The sequence below is a fragment of the Mus caroli genome, chromosome X (assembly GCF_900094665.2).
Source record: "Mus caroli chromosome X, CAROLI_EIJ_v1.1, whole genome shotgun sequence".
Classification (NCBI taxonomy): domain Eukaryota; kingdom Metazoa; phylum Chordata; class Mammalia; order Rodentia; family Muridae; genus Mus; species Mus caroli.
Window position 1 is genome coordinate 134,293,569 of NC_034589.1, and position 7,219 is coordinate 134,300,787.

A 7,219-nucleotide genomic window follows, 5' to 3' on the forward strand; every position below is an offset into this window, starting at 1 on the left:
CTGGTTTGCTGTAGATTGCTTTTATCTTGTTTAGGTATGGGCCTTGAATTCCTGATTTTTCCAAGGGTTTTATCATGAATGGGTGTTGGATTTTGTCAAATGCTTTCTCTGCATCTAATGAGATGATCATGTGGTTTTCCTCTTTGAGATTGTTTATGTATTGGATTACATTGATGGATTTCCATGTATTAAACCATCCCTGATCCCTGGAATGAAACCTATTTGGTCAGGATGGATGGTTGTTTTGATGTGTTCTTGGACTCGGTTTGTGAGAATTTATTCTGGATTTTTGCATCATTATTCATAAGGGAATTTGGTCTGCAATTCTCTATCTTTGTTGGATCTTTCTGTGGTTTAGAAATCAGAGTAATTGTGGGTTCATAGAATGAATTGGGTAGAGTTCGTTCTGCTTCTATTTTGTGGAATAGTTCGTGAAGAACTGGAATTAGATCTTCTTTGAAGGTCTGATAGAACTCTGCTGTAAACCCATCTGCTCCTGGGCTTTTTTTGGTTGGGAGACTATTAATGACTGCTTCTATTTCTTTAGGGGACATAGAACTGTTTAGATCATTAACCTGATCCTGATTTAACTTTTGTACCTGGTATCTGTCTAAAAACTTGTCCATTTCATCCAGGTTTTCCAGTTTTGTTGATTATGGCTCTTGTAGTAGGATCTGATGGTGTTTTGGATTTCTTCAGGATCTGTTGTTATGTCTCCCTTCTCATTTCTGATTTTGTTAATTAGGATGCTGTTCCTGTGCACTCTAGTGAGTCTGGCTAAGGGTTTATCTATCTTGTTGACTTTCTCAAAGAAACAGCTCCTCCTTTGGTTGATTCTTTGAATAGTTCCTCTTGTTACCACTTGGTTGATTTCACCCCTGAGTTTGATTATTTCCTGCCATCTACTCTTCTTGGGTGAATTTGCTTCCTTAAGTTCTAGAGCTTTTAGGTGTGTTGTCAAGCTGCTAGTGTGTGCTCCATCTAGTTTCTTTTTGGAGGCACTCAGAGCTATGAGTTTCCCTCTTAGAAATCCTTTCATTGTGTACCATAAGTTTGGGTATTTTGTTGCTTCATTTTCATTAAACTCTAAAAATTCTTTAATTTCTTTCTTTATTCCTTTCTTGAACAAGGTATCATTGAGAAGAGTGTTGTTCAGTTTCCATGTGAATGTTGGCTTTCTATTATTTATGTTTTTATTGAAGATTAGCCTTAGTCCATGGTGATCTGATAGGGTGCATGGGACAACTTCAATATTTTTGTATCTGTTGAGGCCTGTTTTGGAACCAATTATATGGTCAATTTTGGAGACGGTACCATGATGTACTGAGAAGAAGGTATATCCTCTTGTTTTAGGATAAATTTTTCTGTAGATATCTGTTAAATCCATTTGATTCATAAATTCTGTTAGTTTCACTGTGTCCCTGTTTAGTTTCTGTTTCCAGGATTTGTCCATTGATGAAAGTGGTGTGTTGACGTCTTTTACTATTCTTGTGTGAAATGCAATGTGTGCTTTGAGCTTTACTAAAGTTTCTTTAATGAATGTTTCTTCGCCTGCATTTGGAGTAGATATCCAGAATTGAGAGTTCTTCTTGGAAGATTTTACCTTTGATGAGTATGAAGTGTCCCTCCTTGACTTTTTTTGATTATTTTGGGTTGGAAGTTGATTTTATTCGATATTAGAACGGCTACTCCATCTTGTCAGACCATTTGCTTGAAAAATTGTTTTCCAGCCTTTTACTCTGAGGTAGTGTCTGTCTTTTTCCCTGAGGTGGGTTTCGTGTAAGCAGCAAAATATTGGGTCCTGTTTGTATAGCCAGTCTGTTAGTCTATGTCTTTTTATTGGGGAATTGAGTCCATTGATAGTAAGAGATATTACTGACAATAATTGTTGCTTCCTCTTATTTTTGTTGTTAGAGTGGGCATTCTGTTCTTGAGGCTGTCTTCTTTTTGGTTTGTTGAAGGATTACTTATTTTGCTTTGTCTAGGGCTTGGTTTCTGTCCTTGTTTTTTTGTTTGTTTGTTTGTTTGTTTGTTTGTTTGTTTGTTTTTCTGTTATTAACCTTTGAAGCCCTGGATTCGTGGAAATATAATATGTGAATTTGGTTTTGTCGTGAAATACTTTGGTTTCTCCATCTATGGTAATTGAGAGTTTGGCTGAGTATCGTAGCCTGGGCTGGCATTTGTGTTCTCTTAGTGTCTGTATAACATCTGTCCAAGACCTGCCTTTCATAGTCTCTGCTTGTGGACGTTGTACATCGTGGTGCGGAGCCTAGTGCGCACCACGATGTACAACGTCCACAAGCAGCTTCTCTCTCCAGTGTTGCCTCACTCTGGGTTTTCCTTATTGTGTCTATTCCCTTTTTAGATCTAGTATTGTTTTGTTCTTTTCCATCACGTGTTTGGATGTGTTTTCCTGTTTTTCTTTAAGGATTTCTACCTGTTTGGTTGTGTTTTGCTGTTTTTCTTTAAGGACTTGTAACTCTTAAGCAGTGTTCTCCTGTATTTTTTTACGTGAATTATTAAAGTCCTTCTTGATGTCCTCTTCCATCATCATGAGATATGCTTTTCAATCCAGGTCTAGCTTTTTGGGTGTGTTGCGGTGCCTAGGACTGGGTGAGGTGGGAGTTCTGAGTTCTGATGATGGTGAGTGGTTTTGGTTTCTGTTAGTAAGATTCTTAAGTTTGCCTTTCCATCTGGTAATCTCTGGAGTTAGTTGTTATAGTTGTCTCTGGGTAGAGCTTGTTCCTCTCATGATTCTGTTAGCCTCTATCAGCAGACCTGGGAGACTAGATCTTTCTTCTTAGTTTCAGTGGTCAGAGCACTCTCTGCAGGCAAGCTCTCCTCTTACAGGGAAGTTGCACAGATATCTGGTGTTCCAACCTGCCTCCTGGCAGAAGATGAAGGCCCGAAACAGTACCTGTCCCTTAAGCTGTGTCACTCAGCCTGTCACAGAAGCTTTTAGCTTCTGTAGTCCACACTCTCAGCTGTGCAGACTTCTCTAGGAGGGATCCGGGAACCAAAATGGCTCCCTCAGTTGTCCAGCAAAATCCTCCAGGCAGGGCAGACAACTCTCCTCTGGCAGGGAAGGTTCCCGGATATCTAGAGCCCAAAACTGTGTCTGTCTCAGAAGCTGTCCTCTAGGGACCTTGTGGGTGTCTTCCACTATGCGCCCAGGTGACCTGGTGCTGGCCACTACTGGAAGGTTCTTGTGAACCTGGTCAGGACAGGTTTTCTGCTTCCCTAATGCTGTCTCAGGTCCTGTGAGATTGGATTGGAATAGAAGTTGTGTTCCACTTACCAGAGGTCCTAAGATCGCTTGGAGAGTCCTCTAGGGACCTTTTGTGTGTCCGCTGACTCGGTGCCCAAGGTGACATGGTGCTGGCTCTGACTGGAAGGGACTTGTGACCCTGGTCAGGATGGGTTTTGTGCTTCCCTAATGCTGTCTTGGTCTGCTTGATTGGATTGGAACAGAAGTTGTGTTCCACTCACAGGTGGTCTTAAGATAGCATGGAGAGTCCTCTAGGGACCTTGGGGGTGTCTGCAGACTCTGCGCCCAAGGTGACCCCTAGATTGTTTTCATTTGTCATTAACTATTTAATGTTCATTACAGAAAACCAGCATGAACACTGCCTTGGGCACTGTGTTCAATGGTGATTATTTACGTTATAGTTTGTATAAATTTCATAAAAGGTTTTGCAATGATTTCAAGGCTGTTAAGAAATATAATACTCATATAAATACTGCCAAATTACCATCTCAGAAGGCTATCATAAATACATATTGCAATCAATTGTATATGAAAGAACCCGTAGTATATTGTTCAGAATTAAATGACACATGTATTTTAAAATAGTGTACATCCCTGACTTCTGTCCAATGGTTGAGTTAGGAGAAGGATTGAAGAAGCTGAAGGGGACTGTGACCCCCTCGGAAGACCAGCAGTCTCAACTAACCCAGACCCCTGAGATCTCTCAGACACTGAGACACTAACCAGGCAGTATATACTAGCTGCTCCTAGGCCCCAACACATATATAGCCTAGGACTGCCTATTCTGGCCTTAGAGGGAGAAGATGCAACTAATCCTCAAGAAACTTGAGGCTCCAGGGAGTGGAGGGGAAAGCAGAGGAGGGGGAAGCATCCTCTTGGAGACAAGGGTGAGGAGGAGGAACTGTGGACTGTGGGATGCGGGACTTAGAGGTGGTGCAATGGCAGGAATGTAAGTAAATAAAATTATTTTTGAAAAGTGTCAGTCATAAAATCAAATGCTAGTTTCTTTTTAACATCTAATTTGCAATTCAATTGTGAAATTTAGTGTTGTGTCCTTACATTAATTTACTTTTCATATTGCTTGCCAATTTTCTCTTGATATCAATCTCTCTCTCTCTCTCTCTCTCTCTCTCTCTCTCTCTCTCTCTCTCCCTCTTCCTCTCCCTCTCCCTCTACACACACACACACACATATAAATGCACACACACACCTTTTTAAAAATTTTATTAGATATTTTTATCTACATTTCAAATACTAATCCGAAAGTTCCCTATACCCTCTCCCTGCCCAGCTCCCCTGCCCACCCACTCCCACTTCTTGGCCCTGGCTTTCCCCTGAACTGGGGCATATAAAGTTTGCAAGACCTAGGGGCCTTTCTTCCCAATGATGGCCAACTAGGCCATCTTCTGATACATATGCAGCTAGAGACACAAGCTCTGGGGGTATTGCCTAGTTCATATTGTTGTTCCAACTATAGGATTGCAGATCCCTTTAGCTCCTTGGGTACTTTCTCTAGCTCCTTCACTGGGGGGCCCTGTATTCCATCATATAGATGACTGTGAGCATCCACTTGTGTATTTACCAAGCACTGGCATAGCCTCACACGTGACAGCTATATCACGGTCCTTTCAGCAAAACCTTGCTGGCATATGCAATAGTGTCTGGGTTTGGTGGCTGATTGTGGGATGAGTCCCAGGGTGGAGTAGTCTGTTGATGGTCCATCTTTTCGTCTTACCTCCAAACTTTGTCTCTGTAACTCCTTTCATGGGTATTTTGTTCCCAATGCTAAGGAGGAATGAAGTATCCACATGTTGGTCTTCCTTCTTCTTGATTTTCTAGTATTTTGCAAATTGTATCTTGGGTATTCTAAGTTTCTGGGCTAATATCCACTTACCAGTAAATGCATATCAATCAAAACCGGGGAGGCATAAGCAGGTAGCCATTTGAGTTCTGATCTACCCTGGTCTGGGGGGGGGGGCGGAGATATACAAAGAAACTCTGTATCTTAAAAATGTAGAAGAGCAAGTTCTATGTTAATATTTTTATGTTGATTCTAATAAAATGTTTTACCTACAAAATAATATAAATACAATTGTTTTCAAAATACATGTTTAGCACCCCAGAAACTATATAAAATGATATTTTACATCACTGTTCTTAAATTATGAACAGAATTTGCACTAAATAAAACAGTGTAAATATACTCTGAAGGCTATTCTAAGACTAGCTAAAGGGCTTTTAGATTGTTAATTAAGAACAGTAGATTTCAGGCCAATCTTGAAACATCAACACTAAGGTATAGATATAAGTTCAGCACACAAAATCAAATCTAAAGTGTTGCACAATAAAGAATGAAAACCTTTAATTAGACTTCATCTAAACCAAATGGCTTCTTTTTGTTGAAGTGAACATGAGATGATTTGAACATCAAGGCATATTTTGTGAGGAATCCCACCTGCTCTGAGAAGATAAGAAACAGAGAAAGATAAGCAAAGAAGAGTGCTAAGGGAGAGTGAACGGGGAGAGCATATTCTCTGGAATAAATAGCTTTGTGCATTCTGGTACTGGCTAGCTTGGGACTTCATTATGCATATATTCTACGTACTTAGAGAATAATTATTCTTTTTCTTCTTAAGTTTGTATGGTTGGTCTGAAAACTCTGGCCTTTGTGCTAAGAGCTTTGGATATTTTCATGATAGTTTTTAAATATCAGCATTATTTACCAAAAGCCATAATTTGTGCACACTTTTGTAGCAACAAAAAAAGAGAATTGCCTGCTTGAGGTATATGGAGAAAAATAGAATGTTGAAAAAAAAATAAACTCAGAATAGTAAACCTCTTTATACAGTTTCAGGATTTTATCTTATCTTGTTTGAAATGTATATCACTATTAATATGCTAAATAATTTTTTGTTCTTTAATTTAACTGGAGAGGTTTTCAATAACTGGCAGTTTGTAGTTTATATACCAGGACTTTTGTTTTGTTAGGGAAATTTATGCCAGTAATTTCTTAATGTACTTTATTTTCAAGATAAAAGTAATTATAAAATTATAATATATATATGATCAAAATGTTTTATAACAAGATTACATTTTTAGTAGAAATATCACTCAGTAATGGATAATTCTGCAAACATTCTGTAAAATATTGAATATTCTACTTTTTAAATGAGTGTAAAATTATTAGGAATACACATCACACATCCTCCATTAACTCCAACATACTCCTCTAGTTAATATAATTTCAAATATGTTGGTAATTTTTTATCTTTGAAAAAAAATTCTTATTCTGTCAGTAATACATCTTGACTTCTGTTCCTGAGCTTTCCCATCCTTATATAGCAACAACATTTCTGGTAATATTCACAAAGAAATCTATTGCTGTTTTATTGAGAATAGCAAGGGGTGAGTCAGCAAGGAATATTCATTGATAGATGGATAGGTAGTAAGAATTTGGCCCATATACACAATGGCATTTCATTCACCTCTAAAAAGCTAAATTATGATGATTTCAGGAAAATAGATGTAACTAGAAAATATACTGAGTAAGGTAACCTAAACTCTGAAAGATGAATACCATGTGTTCACTCTCATGTAGATCATAGCATCTCATTTTCATATACTTGTATTTATATGGATCTGTGTGTGGTTTGAGTGGGACTCATGAAATTAGAAAGTAGGATTTTAAACAGTGGAGGTAGGAAGGTAATAGAACATGTGAGATATGAATGTTAGAAGGGAGAATACTGGGAACTGAATAGTATAAGGGATGAAGGACATTGTGGGGACGGGAAAGAATTGGGGAGGGGAAGATGAAGTTGAATGTCTATGAAAGTGACATAAGAAAACCTGTTATGGTACCAAAGTTGAATCAAGATCAGGTTAATGATCTAAACAGCCCTATATCCCCCAAAGAAATAGAAGCAGTCATTAATAGTCTCCCAACCAAAA